The sequence below is a fragment of the Camelus ferus genome, chromosome 26, assembly GCF_009834535.1.
Source record: "Camelus ferus isolate YT-003-E chromosome 26, BCGSAC_Cfer_1.0, whole genome shotgun sequence".
Classification (NCBI taxonomy): Eukaryota; Metazoa; Chordata; class Mammalia; order Artiodactyla; family Camelidae; genus Camelus; species Camelus ferus.
Window position 1 is genome coordinate 5,350,224 of NC_045721.1, and position 21,255 is coordinate 5,371,478.

The 21,255-nt window shown below is 47.2% G+C and overlaps 1 long non-coding RNA gene across 7 annotated transcripts in view; it reads left to right on the plus strand.

Annotated features, from left to right (window-relative positions):
• The window catches only part of LOC116660102, a 338,126-nt gene that overhangs the window by 197,851 nt on the left and 119,020 nt on the right, over positions 1-21,255 (plus strand). Inside the window, exon 4 of one of the 7 annotated variants that reach the window (XR_004315485.1) lies at positions 2,095-2,415. The exons of the other annotated variants lie outside the window; for them this stretch is intronic. This is a non-coding gene — a long non-coding RNA (uncharacterized LOC116660102). Of the gene's footprint in view, positions 1-2,094; positions 2,416-21,255 lie in introns of those variants that run through there. 7 annotated transcript variants of the gene reach the window in all.

The window sequence follows — 21,255 nt, forward strand, 5'->3', positions numbered from 1 at the left end:
GGGAGGCGAAGAGTGATTTTGCTTTTGAAAACGTTGATGAATAGGCACTCAGAGGCAACAAATAGCCCAGCTCCCTGCGTGATGGACGGTGGTGGGGGAACGAGATGCATTTTTATAAATGGGTGAAAGGAGAGGAGGACTTATTAAAAAAATGAATGACCACATGTGGCAGGGATATGCCAGCAGGGAGAAGAAAACCATTGATTTATGTGTACTACTGGCATTTGAAAATTCAATAAAAACATTGACAAATGAGAGGCAGACCTGGCCACAGGACAGCGTCGAGCCCGGGATGGAGAAAGAAAATGCCAAGGTCAGGGAGAAAGCACAGGAAAATCACGCTTATGTTGGAGAGCCTTTACATTAACTCGTCTGTATAAAGACATTAAGGAAAATCCTTCCACGATCAGATCAGTGCCCAGCTCTCCGAGTCCACAGGGCGGGCGGGCAAGGGGAGGGGAGGGAGAGGCGGCTGGTGGGGTCAGGGGTGCCCTCGCTTCTCGCTGGCTGCTGGGAGGCTGGCCTCCTTGGGCCGCCGTGTCCTGCTGCCTGAGTCTGGAATGAAAGCATCCTCACAGGTGGGGGGACTTTCCTGTTGACGCTCGGGTTCAGTCCTGGGCTAGTCCTTCCCCGGGTCCCGTTGCCAGCACTTTCTCTGCTCTGCCCTTGTTTTGTGTTCGCCACCACCTGGGTACCGATTGTCGCTCTGCTCCCCCAAGACAGGCCTGTCTCACAGCCCAGTAGCTCTCCTGGGGTCTGCAGATGAATGAGTGGCGGTGACCGGCCATCTCTTTGACTTCGGCACGCTCAGTGGTCTTCCTCTTCCTCTTCTCCACCTCCTTACACAGTCCCCATGTTTCTTCCTGAAACATCGTCTCTGAGCCCATCCATCCATCCATCCATCCTTCCAGCTCGTCTATAGAGCAGGGCCTCAGCACGTGGCACCATGCTGGGTGGAAGGGACGGATGTAATCTTTGATCCAAAGAGCCCCGCCAGAGTCTTCTGCTGAGCCACGCTTCTCTGTAGAAGCTGTTGGTACTGAGCTCCCCGCCCAGTACTCTGCCCGAGCACAGCAGCTCCGCCGTGTCACACTGATGGCTGCCTTTCTAAGAAATCTCTCTGTGGGCCAAGCTGAGCTGCCCTGGGGGTTCTGGGTTTGCTCTGCTTCAGGACACCCTTGGCAGTGTTTTGTCTACGCATCTGCCTGTTCTGGGCTCTTCCGGACTTCCTGTCAGGTGTTATTCAGCTAAACAAGGACGCTGGACACAGCAAACCTGAAACAATGCTCCCTGACTGCACGGATGTGTGGGTGTGCACAGCACACACACAGATACACACGTAAACACACACAAACACATACACAAACACACACACAAACACACACATAAGCATACACTCAGCCATATGCACATACACACAAACAGACATGTACACACACACATACACACACACATACGTGCACATACACCCTTCCCATTGACTGCAGCCCTCTGAAAGACCTGGCCTTTGACCTGGGAGCCGCACCAGCCCTGTGATTCGGATGGAAGGATGGACAGATGGACAGATGGACACTGCACCTACTCCTCTGCCTTTAACCACCGCTTCCTGACGGTGTCACGCCGACACTGTGATCCTGGGATTTTAACATTTCAGCCACTTACCACCTTCCCTTCTTATTTGTTTCCTGGCTCTGCCTTAAATGCCTCCCCGGGGAGGGGAGAGGGCTGGGGGCCTGTCTCTGCTCCTTCCCCTCTCCTGTTGCACTCCCCGCCCCCCCCCCCCAACGCTAGTTCCCACGGCACCTTCTCCAGATGCTCCAAGGTGAGGGTGCTTGAGCAGAAACACCAGTCCTTGCTAACATCCTCTTGGAAATGTCTGGAGCTGCAGCTGCTCCCGGGGGCTTGTCCGGAGCCTGAGCGAGTGTCTGGAAGGGCCGCGGGCCCAGGTGTGCATTCCTGACATCCTCTTAGGGTTTCCGCAGGTCTCCGCAAACCTCTAGCAGGGCACTGAATTCTCAAGTTTGAACGTTTGATTAACGTCTATAATACAACTATGTTTTCTTTCCTCTTCTCTGCACACCCCTTTGGCCTTAGTTCCTTGTGGCAGATCCAGATAACAGAGAGCGGGGGGCCGGAGTGATGCCACGGACAGATTATAAGAGCGTCATCCTGCAGCCCCGGATTCCCTGGATGAGGCTGGGGGATTAGAGAGTCTCACACATACAAGCAACTGACTGTACGTCCTGGATGCGTCCGCGGGGCCTAGACCAGTGTTGGCATCTGGTAGTCACAAACATCTGTTGAATAAATGAATGCATACAATACATTAAGTGCTGTAACAGGAAAACAGAAGTGTGCCCTGGGGGTATGGAAGCTTCTTTTTGTTTCTGAGAATTAAGAAAGCCTTGTGTGTATATGTCCATGAATAACTGAAAAATTGTGCTGAACACTGGAATTTGACACAACATTGTAAAATGATTATAAATCAATAAAAAATGTTAAAAAAAAAAAAAAAGAAAGCCTTAACAGGGGAGATGGCATTTGAATTGCATCTTGAAGCATGAATAAGAAATCAGAGGATGAAACAAAATCCTTCGGTAACAGATGGAGTGGAGGGGTGATACTGGAGTCTGAGAGACTAGTTTAAAGGGAGCTGAGCTAGTTCTGGTGAGATACAGTGAGTGATTTAACCTAAAAGTAATCATCACTGACCTTTTTTGAGCACTTACTGAGTGAAGTGTTTTCAAGCCGGCTACGCTGTGTACTTTGAACAATGTTCTCATTTGATCTTTACGACGTTATTTTTACAGATAAGGACACTGAGATTTGGAAAGAGTAGGCCACCTCCCATGGTTACACAGATAACAAGCTAGGGCTGGAGCCCAGGTCAGTCTGACCCAAAGTCCACGGCGTTAAGTTCCAGGTTCTGCAAAACCTGACTCGAAGGGAAGCTGCCCCTGTAGCTTGGCCCACGGCAGCCCCTCCCTCAGCGTTTGTTGATGGGTGAACAGTGATCTGGGGATGGGAGACTGGGAGGCTGGGCTCTGCTCTTTTCCTTAAACCACTCCCCCAGGAAGGAGGTAATGGAAGTTTGGGGAGACTCTCGCGGGGCATTCATAAACTCATGTTCAGTCACAGAAAATAATCACTTGTCACAAAGAACTGGGGCTGGAAAGCCCCTCAGATAACCTCCTCGCTGGGTCTCAAAGTTGTTTCTCTTTCACCAGGGAAACCCCCTTCTCCAGTACAACCCACAGTTCACCCAGTATGACGGACAGAGATAAGTGGGGCTGGCCTGTCTGGGCAGAGTGGGGTGTGGGTGTCCGGAAGGTTAGAAGCCCACCATTCGGCCTCCTCCCATCCCCACCAGAGATGTTGGTGAGCCTCGATGGAATCTTAGGGCGACTCAGAACATCGTCTGAAACCCTCGACGGGAGTCAAGCGCTGAGGAGAAACAGCTGGGTGATGGGTGGGCAGCCCATGGCCGGGCCAGGTGACGCCCCGAGTCAGCTACAGCTCTTGGGCCTCATGGATCATAATCATTTTAGAGAAATTAAATAAGGACATAGGAGAAGGCCCTCTTGAGCAGTTTCCAGGGGTTTGAGGGACACGCATGAGAAAGGCTGCAACACGATTCCAGAGTGTTTTCCTGCATTCTTTCTGGCCCCAGCCCTCCGGGTTAGGCACGGAGCAGGGGCTGCTCAGGACCGAGATGCAGTAACTGTCTCCTGGCGGGTGTTAAGGGACCCTGGGGAGGACTCTTTCTGGGCAAGAGAAGCATCTTGTTCACCTTTACATTTCCTCCAGCCTAGCACACTGATAGCAGTTAAAGCTTGTGTTTGTTGACTGAATAATAAAAGTTTGTTATCCTTTAAAACATTGCTCACCATGAGGTTCCCATCTGTTTTGTTCAGATGGCTCCTCCAATTTTAGGTTTCTTTCCTAAACCTTTTATTTATTTATTTATTTATTTTAATGAGACCACTCTTTGTTCACATAGATACAAATTGGACCAGAGTAGAGGGACGGGGAACAGAAAGGGGAGGAGGCCAGAGCACACTCCCCCTCCCGCTTTGAGCATCTCTTCTCCGGGAACAGCGAGGCAGCGAGCCTGATATGCTAGCTGCAGGAGCAGACTGAAGGTCGGGGAGCTGATACGCCTTTAATGAGGATGTTAATCCTGAACGTCTCCCACTGATCTTACTTCCTCTAAGGGACAGTGCCGGCCATGGGGGCCATGGGGGCTCTGGCCATGAGCTTTACTAGTCTGGGCTGCCTCGGCACCCGTCCAGCCCAAGGTGGGGGCTGGCAGCCTGGACAGAGGGAAGGGAGGCCAGGTCCCAGTGTCCTGAGAACATTGAAGGTGTGTGTGGGGCAGGAACAGGAGGCAGAGGCTCCCGGCTGCTTCATTGGCCACTTAGGAGAAAGCAGCCCTGAGTGGCCCAGAGGCTGGTGTGATGTGAGTGTACCTTTAGGCAAATTTGCCTCCTGTCCTGGGGAGCAATGGACATTCCTTTCCCGTGGAAGCAGCCGGTCCATCCCTCCAGGCCACCTCTATGATCTCTGCGCTAAGCGGCCTCCGGGACATCTCTGAGCCTGGTCTCCTTGTCTGGAAAGTGGAGGTTTTAACACTCACCTCTGCAAAATGTTGTAGGGGTTACAGGTCTTTTGTGGTTGTGAAAGTCTGTGAAAGCTGTAACGGGCCATAGAAATGAAAAATTATTTCCTGGAGCGGTGGAGGCAAAGAAGAATGTTTCCTCTCGTCATCTTGTGGTGGGGAAAACCTGGGGGCCCTGGGACATGGCCGATCCTGGGGTGTCCCACTCCTGCGGCCCTGCAGCTGGCCTTACCATCAGGAGAGCGGTTGAGGTGGCCAGTGCGGGGCCCTGAGTCCAATGTGGGAGCAGGCAGGTGAGGGCTGGGAGGGGTAAGACCACAGCAGGGCCTCCACTCGCTCTGGGTTTATCTTTCATCTGCATTTTACAGGTGGGTGGCCGGGCCTCTCCTGCCATATTGCGTGACTCACCAAGCGGGAAAGGGACACTGCCCTGTCTTCATCCATCCTCAGCCTTTGACTCTTTCCTGGGCTGTGGGATCATGGCTCCATGTGGTCGGTGGAAACAGCTTGGTTGAACTTAATCCATTTCTGTCCTTTTGGCAGAGGGTCTGTGGTTTGTCATTTACAACCGTTCCCCTCAGGGTGGTTGCCATCCCTGGGTTCCCTCAGAGCCATGAAGTGATGGGACAAAGACAGACAGACAGATAGACAGACAGATTCAGCTTGCAAAATTCTAGTAAGTGAGTCTGGAAAAAATAGACCTCCTTTCCCTGTGTTGACTTAAAAAAAATGCACAGCCTAAAAGTTAAGAGTTATGTTTTATTCGGTGGACTTTTCTAAGGACTTCAAGCCCGAGAGACAGCCTCTCAGATCTCTCTGAGGGACCACTCTGCAGAGGCAGGGGAGGAGCCAGGATATATAGGAGCTTTTGCAACAAAGACCAGGTAGTGGGAACATCAAAAGATTATTGTTAATTAAAGAAAAGCAGACATCTCAAGTTAAGGAATTTAGCGCTTCTCAACGCATGGGAAGATGCAGGAGTCTGGGCTCACTGAAATCGTTCCTTTGATGCGCAGCTCATCTCTCCAGGGCCAGTACCCTGTTCTTCCCCGTCCTGAGTCCTCTCAGGGGACACCGCTGGGGGTGGCAGCCTGCTTGTCTCTATCCTCGGTTCCGTCCGGTCCCCCCCCGAGGGTGGCAGTAGTGGCTGATGATTATGGTGACCACAGCATCCTCTGTTGACTGATATGACAGGTGCGTTTCGCACTCACAGCTGCCGGGGGAGGCTGCTATGACAGTGAGGTCACATGTATGTTAGTGAGTATGAAAATGCGGGCGTGTCGGCATGCGCCTTTCACTGCTGTGATTCCTGAAGACGGTGGCAAGAGGATCGTAGGATTGTGCTGCCTGTTCCCCGCCGTTAGGCTGAGAATACGGAGGCACAGCCAGTAACACCGGGAATGGCACGACGGTGACCGAAGCTGTTTCCCCCTGCCTGCCTGTGTTTTTTCACTCCTCCTTGCCATCATCCTGATGCCAATAGTAGGTCAGGAGCTAAAGCCTGAGGGATGGCTGGATAAGCTTTGCCCACTTTCCTATAGATACCATGAAACACCAACTTCAGACGTCAAATGAAGTAAAGTGGAAGAAAAAGCCGCAGGATCTGCTATCCTGTGATAGAAAATGTTTATGAACTGGAATATAAATGCCATTTATTTGTTGGCAGACCTAACCTACAGGAAAACAGAAACCTACCCCACGATTCCATTTGATAAAAATATACCCCTTCTTCTTGAAGGTGGGATAAAATATATCAGCAATATGTTGTGGGGCCAGGGGTCAGGAGAGAGAAAACACAGAAACCACTAATAAAGGCTTTTCCTTTGGGTTTGGTTCTTGGCAGCTGGGATCCTGGTTCCCCTGCTCATTTCCCAGGAAAAGGTACTCAGCGTCTGTCTTCCCATTTCCTCCTTCATAAACTGGAGATAGTAATAGAAGCCATTCCCTTTTGTCATGGAGATTAATGCGTTCACGCAGGTAAACGACTAGAACGGTGGGTGGCACATGGCAAACATTCCAGCAATTTGAGCTCCTGAGATTATTTCAATGCAAGTTCCACTTGACTGTGAGTCCCTGAAGGCCTGTCTCCCTACCCCAACCTCAGTGTCACCTGGTGCTTGGTGTCGAACAGACCCCTAATAATTATCTGTTGACTCAACAACGTGTAGAGTTTGGCCCCATGGAGGTTGTCCAAATTGTAGAGGTCATAGCATGTTGAACGGCACTGTTTGGGATTGTGAGGGTGAAGAGAGCCCCTCTTTTTGCTTAGAGCAGCTTCCACAGCTCAGCCATGACTGGGAAGACACAGAGAGAGCCTGGCCTGGTGAGTCTGAGGCCCAGCCCAAGCAGGTCCATACCTAACTTCCACCATGGCAGCATCTAAAAGCCAGTGAAGGGGTAGCATCGTTTTCAGCCCGCTGGGGGGTCAATTTGTTGACGCAGATGCTGACAGTGGCCTCGAGGGTCCACGATGCGCATGTGAACCAGCTACTCCCCATAAACTCCAGCTCGCAGGAGTTCTAGTCACGTTGTTTGGACGAGGACCAGTGGTCAGGGGGACGGGGCTGCCGCGGGGCCGTGGGAGGTGGAGTGGCTCTTTCTCTGGGGCAGCTGGGCTTATTTTAATGGGCAAGGTCAGCAACGAAATGACCGGGAAGAGGAATGACTGCCATTATGCATCCGTTGCAATCTGATATCAATTATTCCCCGGACCCTTCCCTTTGCCACGGGCTGAAGCAAACATGGCCCTAATCAGTTTTACATCTCCCTTTAATTTTATTGGAAAGAAGAGCCGGCAATGCATCACAGAGGCCGGGTGTGACACGAAAGGTGACCCCCCGCCAACTTAATGGCACAATACATAACCCTTAATGAAGTCGCTATCTTGTCCCTCTTTGGCTGTCTCGGCCCCGTGATTTACGACGGCACCATTTTGCTGTGCCCTTTTTTCACTTCAGCTTTGACAAAGTGGATGAAACAATCATCTTCGTTATCGGCCAGAGCAGTCGAAATGTGATAGTTGGGAGATTTTTGCAGGTGGAAGGCCTTGGCTGGGCACCAGAACCAATGGTGAAGTGTGCTCAGGAACTGTTTTTTCCTGCTTCCCTTCTTCCTGTGACTGTGGGCTCCTGAAGATGGATGGCGTATCCCGGAGAGCAGTGGGAGTCCTATATCATTGTGGCAAGAAGTAATTTCAGGAGAAGGGAAGGCTGCAGATAGAACAGAGCTTGGGATTTTGCTGTCTGTTCTCTTCAAGCTCCTTTTTTTTGTTTTTCTCTCACGCCCAGACCAGCTTTTCCCTAGCATACCTTCTTCTTACGTCCATCTGCGTGAATGAAACATAGATTTCTCTATATTATAAATGATACCCTGTATTTATTTAATCTAATTAAGGTTGTTTATTCATTCATTATTCAGTCAACATTTATTGCGTGCCGTCTAGATGTTAAACCAAATTAGGGGCGAGGGAAATACAGAGAAGGAATAGTTACGGTTTTAATCGTCAAGGAATGGTATATTCTACCAAAAGAAATTTTATGGGTGAAATCTAAAAAAAAAAAAAAAAAAAAAAAAATGATACAAATGAACTTATTTACAAAACGGAAAGAGACTCCCAGACATAGAGAACAAACTTATGATTACCAAAGGGGAAAGGTGGGAGGGGTTAATTAGGAGTTTGGGCTTAACAGATAAACTACTAGATACAAAACAGAAAAACAAGAAGGTCCTACTGTATAGCACAGGGAACTATATTCAATATCTTGTAATAACCTATAATGGAAAAGAATACATAACTGAATCACTATGCTGTGCACTAGAAACTAACACAACATTATAAATCAACTACACTTCAATGAAAAAAAAAAGAACTTAAAAAAAAGACAGAAATATAAATGAATGTAACAGATGATGGAAAGGGGTTTGCTATCAAAAGCTGAGGGCAGAGGATCCTGTGGTTGTTCAGAGGAAAGAGAACTTATTTCCGAAATAAGAGCTAGACCTTAAAAGGGAAGCAGGATGTGGACGAATAAAAATGAAATGCATTTATACTCATCATCTTATAGACAATGCAGACATATGGGTAGGTAGTTGGATGGATAAACAGACCAGATTTTGGTGGCAGTTTCACAGGTTTTGGGTCAGGACAAAAATCAGTCAATGTTCCGGTTGGTGCTTCTAGATATCCAGTTGGAGGTGCGAATGTAGTGTCTTCTTGAAGAATGGAAAAATTTAGTTATACTAGCCACTTCTGATGGTTTGTGAGAAGGTAGTTAGTCAAGGCTGGGACAGGAGTAGAGACTGTCTCTCAGTTGTCTGTCCTCCCTGCTCCCAACCCCAGCTGACAGGCTGGACGTTCATGGCAGGGACTCAGACCCATTTGCTGGTGGAGGCTGATGGATTGCACACTCTGACATTGACTAGATAAATTTGTCTCTGGGCGCCATATTTTTCAAACTGATAAGCTTGCAAAATCTTCCCTGAGTATCTTTCTTTGCATTCTGTCTGACTTAGAGAATTGCAATTAGTTTTCGTTTCCTTATGGGTTCTATGCAGTCCAAAGATAATTGGTTGGAGGTATTTTAATCAATGAGACTCTCTTGGCAAATACCACCTAAGTGAGGCCTGTGTTATTAATGGGATTATTGAAATGGTAAGAGTTTTTCCACAACACGTTTCTCAGGTAGATGGAGTGCTGTGATGCTGACATGGTTAACTGGGGTCTGAAGTAGATCCTTCATATACATCTGCATGCAAGTAAATTTAACGTCACATAAATTGGCATATGTATATCCAGGGAAACCATCTACAGAAAGGTCAATATACAATCCATCCTTCTCTCTCACCCTCTTTGGTGTTTATGGAGTGAGGGGAGCAGGAAGAAAGGCAGTTCCACACCCTGATCTTATTTTCTAAAAGTAGCATATATTCAATACGTAACTTTAAGCTAGTGCCTTGACATGATGGTTGGTTGAATCTGTAGTTAAAAATGTGAGAGGAAGTAGCCTAAAATTATGGGGTCACACCGTTCAATATGTGACTGAAATCTCAACGGTCAGCCTGTGAAGCACACAGAAGGGGGCTCACTTTCAAGAGTGGCTTATGCCCTTGCCCCCACCTCCTTCCCCGGGGGGAGGCTCCCCGCCCTACCCAGCTGGTATAGTCATCACTGCCTGTGATGTCAGAACCGGCCTCGATCCCCTCCCCGATGGGGGCTGCGCAGGAGGGAGCAATTCGAATGACAGCAGCAGCATCGACCAAACACCCAGGGCTGCATCTCTTTGCGTCCCCTTGGTGCAGTCTTCCCAGAGAGGCAGAGGTCCGTTTTCCCCTGTTCTGCTCTTTACTCCCGTCCAATGGGGGAGTTGAAGGGCCTCGGTGACCCAGAATACAAGCTTGTCCCTCCTGGACAGAACCACATGCCCGAGGACCCCCAAGAGGCTCCCCCTGAGTGGGCCGCAGGGGTGATGGGATAATCTTTGGGAAAGAAAACAGGACATTTTTTGGCTGGAGTTGGGGGAACGGGAGGTAGGAGTGGGGAACCCTGCAGTTACTTCCTTCGATCTCAGTAAATTGGAAAGGTCTTTCCCCTGACTCCCGCTGACATTTCCTGATGGAAATTTCTTCCATTGACAGAGATACAGATGGAGTTTAGCGACATGGGACTGCAGACACACTCTGGGATAATGAAAAAATGCCCAAGGTAGCCATATGCTCCGTGGCCGTTTGTTCGAAGGAACTCCAGTTGGGTGAATACATAATAGCATTTTTTGGCAGCACGGACTAAGGGATATCCTCGGTGTTTCTATGTCTTTTTGCATTTTGGTCTAATGTGTGTAAATTTTGAAGTTATAGTCCTGTTTGTTAACATTCTTTAAGAATTGTGCTTTCCTCCGAACCGGAGATTTGTTTCCAAGATCTCAGAGTGCCCTGGGGCAAGTCCAAATTCCGAGACCAGATTCTGTCTTCCATGCCGTTCCCTCAAGATCTCAATTGTGACCTTCCTTTTCTCTTCTTTGAAAGAGTGCCTTATCATTAACAATGATGCACTCGTGACAATAGTAATAATTAACATCATCATCATCATCATCATCACAGCGACCATTGATTTAGCATTTATAGCTAATTGCAGACATTATTATTCTTGATTCAGAATTATGGAAACTGAAGATCTTCAAGAAGCTTGCCCAAGACGACACAATTGGTAAATAGCAGATTCAGGATATGGATCCAGGACAGCTTTGTCCAAAACTTCCAGAATTCCACGCCTTCCAGAATACCACGTGTCTGTCTATCTTGGGGATGGGAACGGATGACAAAAGTGTTTGGTTGTAGAACATACCCCTCAGAGGCAACTGCCCTTTGAGATTGGATTCCTGGTTCATTGTATTACCTCAGGCTGCCAGGTTGCCAATGTACTTTTCTTGAAATACCTCTCTTTACGATCACGGTCCTTTCTGGAACAAGGTTTTTGTTTGTTTGATTTAGAATTCTAGCCATAGACTTTATCCAAATATTATTTAATTCTATTTATTTATTTAATCCTGGGCTGTTGAGAAGTAACCTGGCAAGTCTGACCACACCCAGTGTCTGGGAGATAAAAACCCAACCCACGCATGTGGCCCTGCAGTGACCTGACTCTTTTACTTTGGAAGGGAGGGCAGAAATACCAACATGGAAACATCTTCTGGTGTAGGCATTTGTAGGAGAGAAAGGTGTTCAATCAAAGGGAGAATGTTCTGACCCAGAACAAAGCCAGGACCATTTGGAACCAGGGTTCTGAACGGGCGTGCACAGTGACTAACTGGCCTCCGGCTTTCTGATGCAGATGTCACCTGATAATGTGTGCGGGGCCCGGAAGACGTGCGCCGGGCGGAGGCCAGAGGAGCAGACCTGATCATGCGTCTCCCTTTTCCGACACTGCAGTCAGGACCTCTTACATAGCACACAGGCCACGCAGTGGGCCAAGGGGAGAGGGGTGGACCACATGGTAATAAGTCCAACCTGCCAGGTTGAAAGAAAGAGGCTCATTTCGAGGATGAATTAGCTTCATTTTTGGGGGGAGGTATTAATAAATACACACGCCGTCAGGTAGGACTTTGTCTCCTCACTTCCCTCTCCCGGTGTTCCAGCTCCTTCTCACCAGGTCTGCTGTTTCCTGGTGAAACTTGGCACGCTCCTAAGTCAGTGAGTCTGGCTCATTCCTGAGTCGCATAAAACATGTTTATAAACTCATTTTCTCTGGTCAGGCCCTTGATTTCCTCAAGTTCCATCTGTTTTGTTTTTTTTTCCAAGATCAGCTTGGTTTTTTTCTCCCCGGTCATTGATGCACCTGAGTGGTGGAGTCTGGGGACGGAGGGTATAGAGAAAAGACGTATGCTTTTGGTGGGACATGAAGGACAGCTACACCGTGACTTGCATGGGGGCTGCTATCTCCTCACGGGCATCCAAGGTGGGCTGAGGCTGTGTCTTGGATGGATGGGCACAGCCCACGGCTGACTGCCAGGCTCCTTGCTATCACGGGCAGGTGTGTCTGTCTGTCTGCTGGAGACCTCAGCTGCTGGGGAACCCTCCTGGCTGACTTAGGGACCCCTGGTGGCCGCACCCATATCCTCCCTGGAGTCATCTCCAGGTTCTGGCATGGAAAATGACAGCTCTGGTCACCTTCTAAATTAGAATGAGTGTGTGAAAGGGAATCAGCTCTCTGTTTTGCCCCAGCTCTTCCTGAACCTCCACCAGCAAACCTATTTCATGTCTAGATGCTTAAGACCAGCAATATTTGATCGCGGATTCCTGCTCGACTCCTACATTTACCAGAACACGATTCCACTCATTTGCTTCCCTCCGGGGCAGAGACTAAGGAGAATATTGAATTTTCACCTGGTTCCATCACTCCCAAACGCGGAACCGGCTGTTTCCGTTTGCATCGCCCCGACCCTGCTTCTCAGGCTCTGATGTAGAGCCAGCCCCCCACCCTCTGCCCCAGTTTGTTTAAATCTGAGAACCCACGCCAGGGCTTACCTCTGGTGAAGGATTTGTCCTCGGAGCAGGCAGCAAATCTGTTCTCTTGGCAGAAGGAGGAAGCCATACCTTCTGACATTCTCCCGATAACCCAGCCAGGCCACAGGGCAGCCAGAATTTCCGCAGGGGGTGGGCATCCCATATGTAAACAGAAATTGGTCCCCTGTAGGACGCGGTTTCCACTGACATTGTTTGTCACCTCTGAGAAGGGTAAGCTGTGGGATGCATTTGGTTCTGGTGGGAAGGCAGGAGGGGGATGTGGGTGGTGCAGTTTGCTTGTCCTTTATAGGAGGGGCAGCTGAGGCACAGAAGGGCCCATGGGCTGTGATCAGAGTTCTGGAAGGTGTGGGTGGGGCTGCCGGCACATGGGGACTTAGAACCCTCCCCGTCTAATATACTGAGGTGCTCCCACCAGGTGGGCCAACCTGTGATTCATTGGGGATTCCAAACTCCCAGCTACAAATTGGGGAACTCTGGCATCTCTTGAGTAGGTAAACACATCACTGTCATGCTCAAACTAACAACAAATTAGTACCAGGCTCAGAGAGGAAGCCGGAGTAAACAGAACAGGCCCCTCTGTGGGGAGTTGGCATCACTGGGGGCTGCAGGCGGCTCCTGGTCAGTCCAGCCGGCTGGCTTCCTCCTCCAGAAGCCCTCCAGGGCTATTTCCAGACTGTTCCTCTCCCAGCTGAGAAGGATGCTTGGATGATGGGAAGACACTCACTGCCGATGCTTCTTCGGGCAATGGGATATTTTTCATCTGTGACTTCAGAGCTGTTTGGGGGTGGGCTTGTGTCCTGTGTGTTTTGAACCTTGGGGCTGGCGACAGGCATGGGCTCTTCTTGGGAGGAGAAGTTTGGGACAAAGCCACGCTCCTTCTTGGTTAATTCCCTGACCCCAGCACAGAGCCTTTCAGATGGGGCGCTACAGGATAACTGCTCAGAGAAGCAACAGCAGCTCTGCAAGGTGGCATGTGGCTCGCACAGGTCTGGCTGCAAGACTGCTCGCCTTCCCTTCCTCGTTCCAGCGTAGGAATCTGAGGGACCCTGCGTGCCGCACCCTCCAGGCTCTGTACCAGGCATCTGCCACCCTCTCGTTGGTACCTCTGGTCGGCTGAGGAGGTTGTGAGGAGGGCAGTGTGGACGGGCAGGGTGGGATGTAGGTGGACCAAGAACGAGACAAACATGAGTCCGAAGCCAGCGTCACGGCTTAGACACACCACAGTTAAGGCAGCTACTTAACTGGAGCTTCAGATGACTCATGAATGAAATGGGGTTAGCAAGGTCTACCCAGCAGGATTGTCGTGACCCCAGAATAGGAAACTAGTTATTGTGGCTCAAAATGTAAACTTATGCATTCAGAATTCTTCATGGTAGATTTACCCCCCTCCTTTCTGTCCACTTGGGTTTCCCATCTCTCACCCATTTTCCAGAGAGTAGAACTAGGAGTCAGTGTTACCATGGTGATCATCAGCATGTGGCAGCAGTGAATGTAAGTAACCAGAGGACCAGAAAGACCAGCACAGGAGGGGATTCTGTGACACTGAGCCCCAAGGGACACTGGCGGCTTCTGGTGCACAACTTGAACTTGGTTCTCTAAAACGGCCCTTTAATTAAAAGGCACCTTAGCTGAAACCTCGAGGAACAGAAGCCAGAACCAACGCCTCTGGACCTGCTCCGTTACGTAATAGGTGACCATAGAGGTTTGTTTCTAATTAAGCTTGTTTTAGCGACTCATCCTCTTAGGGGTTTGATTCAGGAGTATGTTCAGAAGTCCAAGGCAGCCATCACTCAACCTGGAGCCAAATAAAATAAAAGTAGAGAGGAATAAATAAGTAAGAGTGAGATTCAGCCAAAAATGAGGTGGCGGGGGGGGGGGAGAAAGCAAGAAAGAAAGGGAGCTCACATTATCAACCAATAAACCCAATAATCCATTAGTGACCAAGGTTGCTGAATAATATAGTACTTTCTCAGGACCATAATTTATACTGCAGACTAGCGAATAGACACGGTTATTAGAGTGAGGGCTACTGGATGACAGATGATGCATGACCGAGCGGCATTGATCTTCACACAACAGGAAGGTGTCTAGACCGGGAGATGTATGGCTGTGCGATTCAGAGCAGGGCATATTTCACGGGAAGCCCTAATGGAGTAGTGGAGCTGGTGATGGATGGGTTCGCCCAGTTTCAGTAGCAGTGCAGTTATAGCGGTGCTAATGTCTGACCTCTTCGGAGCCTCCTGTCCTTCATGCAGTCAGGGTGACCTCATTTAAAGGGACAGAAGATGAGATAGGGAGACGGGAGAGGGAGAGGGCGGAAGAGGGCTGAGTGAGGCGTGAGGCAGCCAGGGGTGGAGGGGACAAGCGGGCGCGGGGCGGGCAGGGTGGCCCTGTAGAAGGGATTTAGATAGAAGAGGAGGAAAAGGACAAGAATTACGTGAACGCCAGCCCAACCAGCCAGGTCTCAATAAATGAGTTAAAAAAAAAAAGCTCTCCAACGCTTCCTTGCTTGTCTTCCCTCCGGAGTTCAGGAGGCTGTTGTGGGGGCTGTCCTGGAAAGCCTGGGGATCCCTCTGCTTGGGAAATAGGTCTCCCTCCCCAGAGGGAAGAATCAAGGCATGAGGAGAAAGACTGAATGTGAGAGACAGGTCTGCTGCTAAGGGGGTGAGGCTATTCTGCGAGCAAGTTTGAGTAATCTGCATCGATTATGCAATAGCGGAGAGAGCCTTCCTGCACTCCCCGTGCCCTGTGCGATGATGCTTAATGCGTCCTAATGGCACTCTTGATCATTCCTCGGGAAAACTAATGATTCATGCAGCAGCCAATCCGAGCCCAAGCAGCTTTGCTGGTGGTGTTTTTCCTCTCTCTCTCTTTGTAAATTTTTTTCTCCGTGTAAGTGTTGAGAGATAGGCAGGATTTCTAGTCTAGAGTCTTAGCTGATATTTAACCAAGAAATAAACATTTATCATTCGTTAGCCTTTTGTGTGTGTGTGTTCGCCATCATTTCTAAGTTACTCCTTATTCGGAGCGGATGAGTTTAGGTGTGGCAGCAAGGGCTCGGACACTCCAGTAACACTGTCCCTTGTGGGATGAAGGGACATGGTTTAGCCACTCATTTTTCTTTTATATTCTCCCACTGCCATCTATTCGTGCCCTCAACCCCCACCCTGCCCCAGTCACAATAAACACACAACTCTCTCTCTTAGAGACATGCCTTCTCCTTCTCAGTCCACAGCAAGACTTAGCCAAGGTAATTTAACTTCCTAGTCCATTGAGTAGTTCATGAAAGGGATTCTGTGGGTCAGATGGGTATTCGGTGAGTTCAGATACCATGGATAGTGCCTGTGAGGATGTAGTTCTAGGGCTTTGGGTATTTTCAGTGTCAGGGACTTTGAAAGTTTCTTTATAACTCTGACCTTTGCTTATCCCTCCAGAAACGGTGCATGAAATTCTATCAGTCTTACACCTGTGACTGTTCTTAGCAAGCATTAATTCACAAGGCGGAGATGAGTGCTGGGGCACGAGGAGAGGAGACACTCATTCAGGCACTTGACAAATATTTATAGAGAAGCTGCAGTGGGCCGGGCTCTTTGTTCAAGAGCTAGATCAGAAAACAAAACCAAGCGATCCTACAGTGCATTAGGGAGACAAACATTAAATGGATTATCATGTAAGAGACAAATAAGTCACAGAAAATAACACACGTTGTTAGGAGAAGAGCAAAAAAGGAACCAGCATTTCTGAGCACCTACTTTGAAGTAGGCACTGTGCCCAAGGATTGATCGATATCATTTTATTTAAATGAGAGGTGGGTGGGACTGTGCCCTTTTTGCAGGTGGGAACACTGAGGCTCGGGGAAAGGAAACACATTTCCCAGGGTCGCATGGCAGGTAACGGAGAGGCAAAACCAATTCGATTTGACCTCAAATCTGCTCACTAAATTAGAAATCTACTTTGCTCCCTACGTAGAAATAAGTTCCTGGTGGATTAAGGGTGAAAAATGGAATCTCTTAGATGGAAATAGGTTTCTGGGTTAAAAGGCACACACTGAAAACAAACCACTAGTACATGGGATTACATCAAAAGTCAACTTTTGATGACTTTGCTTCTGTCCAACATGGAGTAACATGACCTAGGGTGATTCTTCCACCTACAACAATTAAGAAACCAGACAACGTATATGCAAAAACAAGTCTCAAGGCGCTGAGCATCAGGAAAGGGAGGACGGTGATCCCTGAGAGATGGGAAATTAACCAGGTGTGTCCTGTCACGTCCCAGGCTGCGGCGTGGAGATGGTGGAGCAAGGATGGGGACCCAGGCAGAGCCCCGTGGTCTCCCCGATTGAAGACACAGATCTGGGGGGGGGCCAGAGATGCCAAGGCAGTTAGGATTTGCCTTTCCATTTAAAGTAAATTTGTTGTGTTACAGATGTAGTGGTGGGATTCTGTCAAACATAAAGCAAATCTAGAACACATTTCAACAGCAACAACCGTAAAACTTGCTGTCCGTTTGACCATAATACTGCTGCTGGATGGGATTATCTTTCCCTTTCACATTTCTGCCCCACAGGATCTGCTCTTTACTTTCTTGCTGCGTCCTTTGCAAATTGAAGAGTCGGCTCTTGCAGAGTCTCCCTAGGAGAACAGCGTTTCTCGAGCTTCTAAGATCCTAAGAATCACCTGTGGCATTTGTTAAAAATATATAGCTCGCTTCTCAGATGTCTTCCCCAGATATTCTGAGTTCTAGAATATTAAGTAAAGTCTGGGGACCTTTGGGAACATTTGGGAACACTAGTATCCTAGTTTGGAGCCCAGCTGCTGAGGCCAGAATGCATGGGTTGTTACCTCGGGGAGGTGTTATCCCCTATTCTCTTTGGGGTCACTGCAGATGATTTTATGTTTTGTGCTCTACAGCAAGGCATCTGGCTGAACTGGCAAGAATAAACTGAAACCAGCATTCTGTTTGTGGAAGCCAGAGAAAAGGGGGTGTGTTGTTACAATTGGTCTGTCCAGAGAGGATGTCTTTTTCATTTTCACAGACTCACCCTATAAGATTGGCAGTGGCTCTGGTTTCCTTATCTTTGAAATAAGAAGAATAACAGCAGAGCTGGCTACAAAATTTGTGGGGCCCCTGTGAAAAGTGAACACGCAGGGCCCCTTGTCAAAGAAGCAGGAAGAGCATTTTTCCGTTCCTCTCTTGTCTCTCTATCAACCTGTCATACTGTTTCTTATTAGTCATTTAATATTGCTTTCCCTAGGGCAACAGGGCAACTCAAACCCTCATAAGGGCCCAGGGCCCTGCCCCATAACCAGGCATGCAAGGTCCAAGTGCATGACCCCAATCTTTCCTGAGCTAGGATGCCACCCAGGGGCGGTCCCCACTGGGCAGGGGTGGGAACAGGTGGCTGAGCCCTATCCTGGAGAGGTGGGGGGACAGAAGGGAGGTGGAACCATGCATGAACTAAGGCTCCAAAAAACCAGCCAGTATGTGCTCCATTGTCCAATTAGACTTAATATTGACAAGGCACACATTTCAACATGGCGACCGCTGGACCTTCCAAACACGGGGCTCCCATGGAGCACGGTGTCCTGTGCACCTGCACTGGTCACACACCCATGACCCCAGCCCCAAATAATAGCACCTATGTTCAGTGCCTGAGAGGGAGTAAGCACTTAAAAATGTCACTGATAATTGTTAACGTGTAAAAACGTGTTCAGCCTGGAAGATCAGTTCTGCCCAGTGCTGATTCTCACAAGCAGTGAGGCCGGAAGTAACCCAGCAGCCCCAGTTCCCGCCAGGGCTCTGTGGGGTGTTGATTCTGTGAGAGGCACCACCCTAGGCGCTGAACAGGTCACCTGATCTCTGGACACCAGAGTGCAGATCTCATTCAAAAAGGAAAGGAGACAATTATGGCACAAGGAGACACATACTGAAGACCGCAGCAAGGGGTGAGCTGGAATTCAGAAGGAGTTATAGAAGCTTGTGCTCACAGCCCTAGGGTGGGAAGTGATGTTTAAGCTGAGTCCTAAAGGGTAAGCAGAACCTAACAATGTGAAAGCAGAGGATGGGGCGTAAGTTCTGGGCTTTGTGTGTAGCAGGTGCAGAAACCCTGCCGCAGGGAAGAGAGAAAAGTGAAACAGAGCAGCTTCTCTACGACTGGCTGATGAACTGAGGCAGGGCAAGAACTAAGGAGGGAGAGGCAAGTGGAAGCTGGACCCTGAAGGGCTCTTCTGGCCATTTTAAGGGGTCTGTGCTTTATCCCAAGGACAAGGGAAGGGGTAGTGAGTGAGGAGTAGAAATGGAATATTCTAGAAGTTGTAGAGAAGAAGTGTTACTATGATACTCGCCTTTGAGACAGACATCTTCTGGGGACTTCTGGGTGAAATGGAGTTGTGATTATGAGAGTTTAATTTCTGCCTCCCAGAAGCCTATGAAAATGACCCATGAGATTAAAAATAAAATAGGAAAAACGTATACCAGTGCCAGGGACCAGGAAGGGTGTTGCCTACAATCTAGTATGTAAGTTTAACAAAGTTTGAGTAAATAATGACATAGGATCTAATGAAACATATATCAGATCTCTTAATATATACAGAATCATGTACTCTCTAAATAGAAATATATCTTCTTCTGAAACATCCATGCTATGTTTATGAAAAGTAATCCTACTCTTGGCTACAAAGAAATCTTCCATAAATTTCAAAGACTAGAAATTTTACAGGCCCCACTGTCTGATCGTGAGGCAAAAATAAAAAATTCCAATAAAAGTACATACATAAACAATCACTCACTTGGACATTAGGAGGAAAAATAAAAACAATTTTTTGCATAAAATTAAATAAAAAGCAAACAGGATCTACAATTATAGACTATTTACAAAATAACCAGGAAGTATGGTGGCATTTGAAAAATAAATAAAATAATTAACTCCCCAAAATATTTTATGGGAAAATATTCAAGGAAGAGATACTTCTTACACTATTTACACCATTTCAGAGCATAGGAAAAGATGGAAATCTTCCCAGTTGACCAGCTGTCGTAATATTGAACCCAAAACATGACAATTAATACTTTAGATATAAGAGCTATAGTCAATCCAAATTTGAGTATAAGTTCAAACATCCTTAAAACATTGGCAAATTGTGTCCAATAGAATACTGAAGGATGATTAAAGATGACCAAGAAAGCATTATTCCAGCTATGCAAAGATGCTTTAGCATTAATCTACATTAAATAATATTCATTACACCAATAGCCAAGCAAAATTATAACATCACCTTGATAGATGCCCCAAAAGATTTTATAAAATTTAATTTCCATCCCTGATTAATTGCAAACACAATTCGTACGAAACTTGCAGTATAAAAATACTTTAACATGATGAACGACAGGTATACTAAACAAAAAGTCATAAATATGTTTAAATAATGAAACAATATAGGCAGTCCCATTTAAGGCTGGGACAAATGGAACATACTGGCTACCAGGATTATCACTTTTTTAGTATTTTGAGAGTCCCAGAAATGGGACAAAGAAAATATTAAGCTTAAATATTGGAAAGGAGAAGAAAAAAATTGGTGTAATTTATAGATTATATTCTTGATAGCCTGGAAAACCTGTAAGATGGATTTGGAAAACTATTAGCATTAAAGAGTATTTAATAAAATAGCTAGTTACAAAATAAATAGACAAGCCTTCATAGGTTTACTATGCAGTTTTACTGTACACTAAAAACAGCTTGTTAGATAATCTATGAACAAAAATCCCATTCATACAGGATCAGAAGATTATTCAATTTCTGGAAGATAACCCATGAGAGCGTATGAGTATCTACGTGAAGAAACCTTCCTACTTGTACTGAAACATATAAAAGGTGACTTTAATAAGGAAGCATGATGTACTCCTCAGTGGATAGAATATTAATTTATGTTAATGTAATTACAATCAAAATTTGAATAGAATTTGGGAAACATTAAAGAATGACACTAGAATTCACATAGAGAATGTGGGAACTAAAGATATTTTGATAGAGAAGATAGGAGCAGTTGCTTCTTTTTCCACATAATAAATTACACTATAAAAACTAAAATAGTAGAAACTGAGAGAAAAAGAGAGAGAGAGAGAGACAGATATAGATCAGTGAAACTAAATTGGAAGTCCAAAATTGACTGAAGTGTATTTCTGGGATTCTGTATATGTGAAAAACATGGCATTTCAAATCAAAGGAGAAAGAGTATATTGATTAATCAATGGTAGTTAGATAACTGATTAAATACTTGGAAATATATGCATAGAGTCTGCCTTACGCCATAGTCCAAAATTGATTCCAGATGTATTAAACCATTTCATATCAAAAATGTAAAAACATATAAAACTAGAAAAATAGTTGACTTCCTAACTGCTGTGAAGGGGAAGACCTTGCTAAGCATTAAAGCAAGGGGGGAAATTATAAGGGAAAAAGGTGACAGACATCATTACATTACATTTTCCCAAGTCGTGAAACATTAAATTAAAAGCAAGTGGTAGAGAGAGCATCAATGGTGAAGGCCCTTAGCGGGGATTTTCTGGTTTGTTGGAGGCAGAGCTGGGGGTCACGAGAGAGGGGCAAGGTGACATCA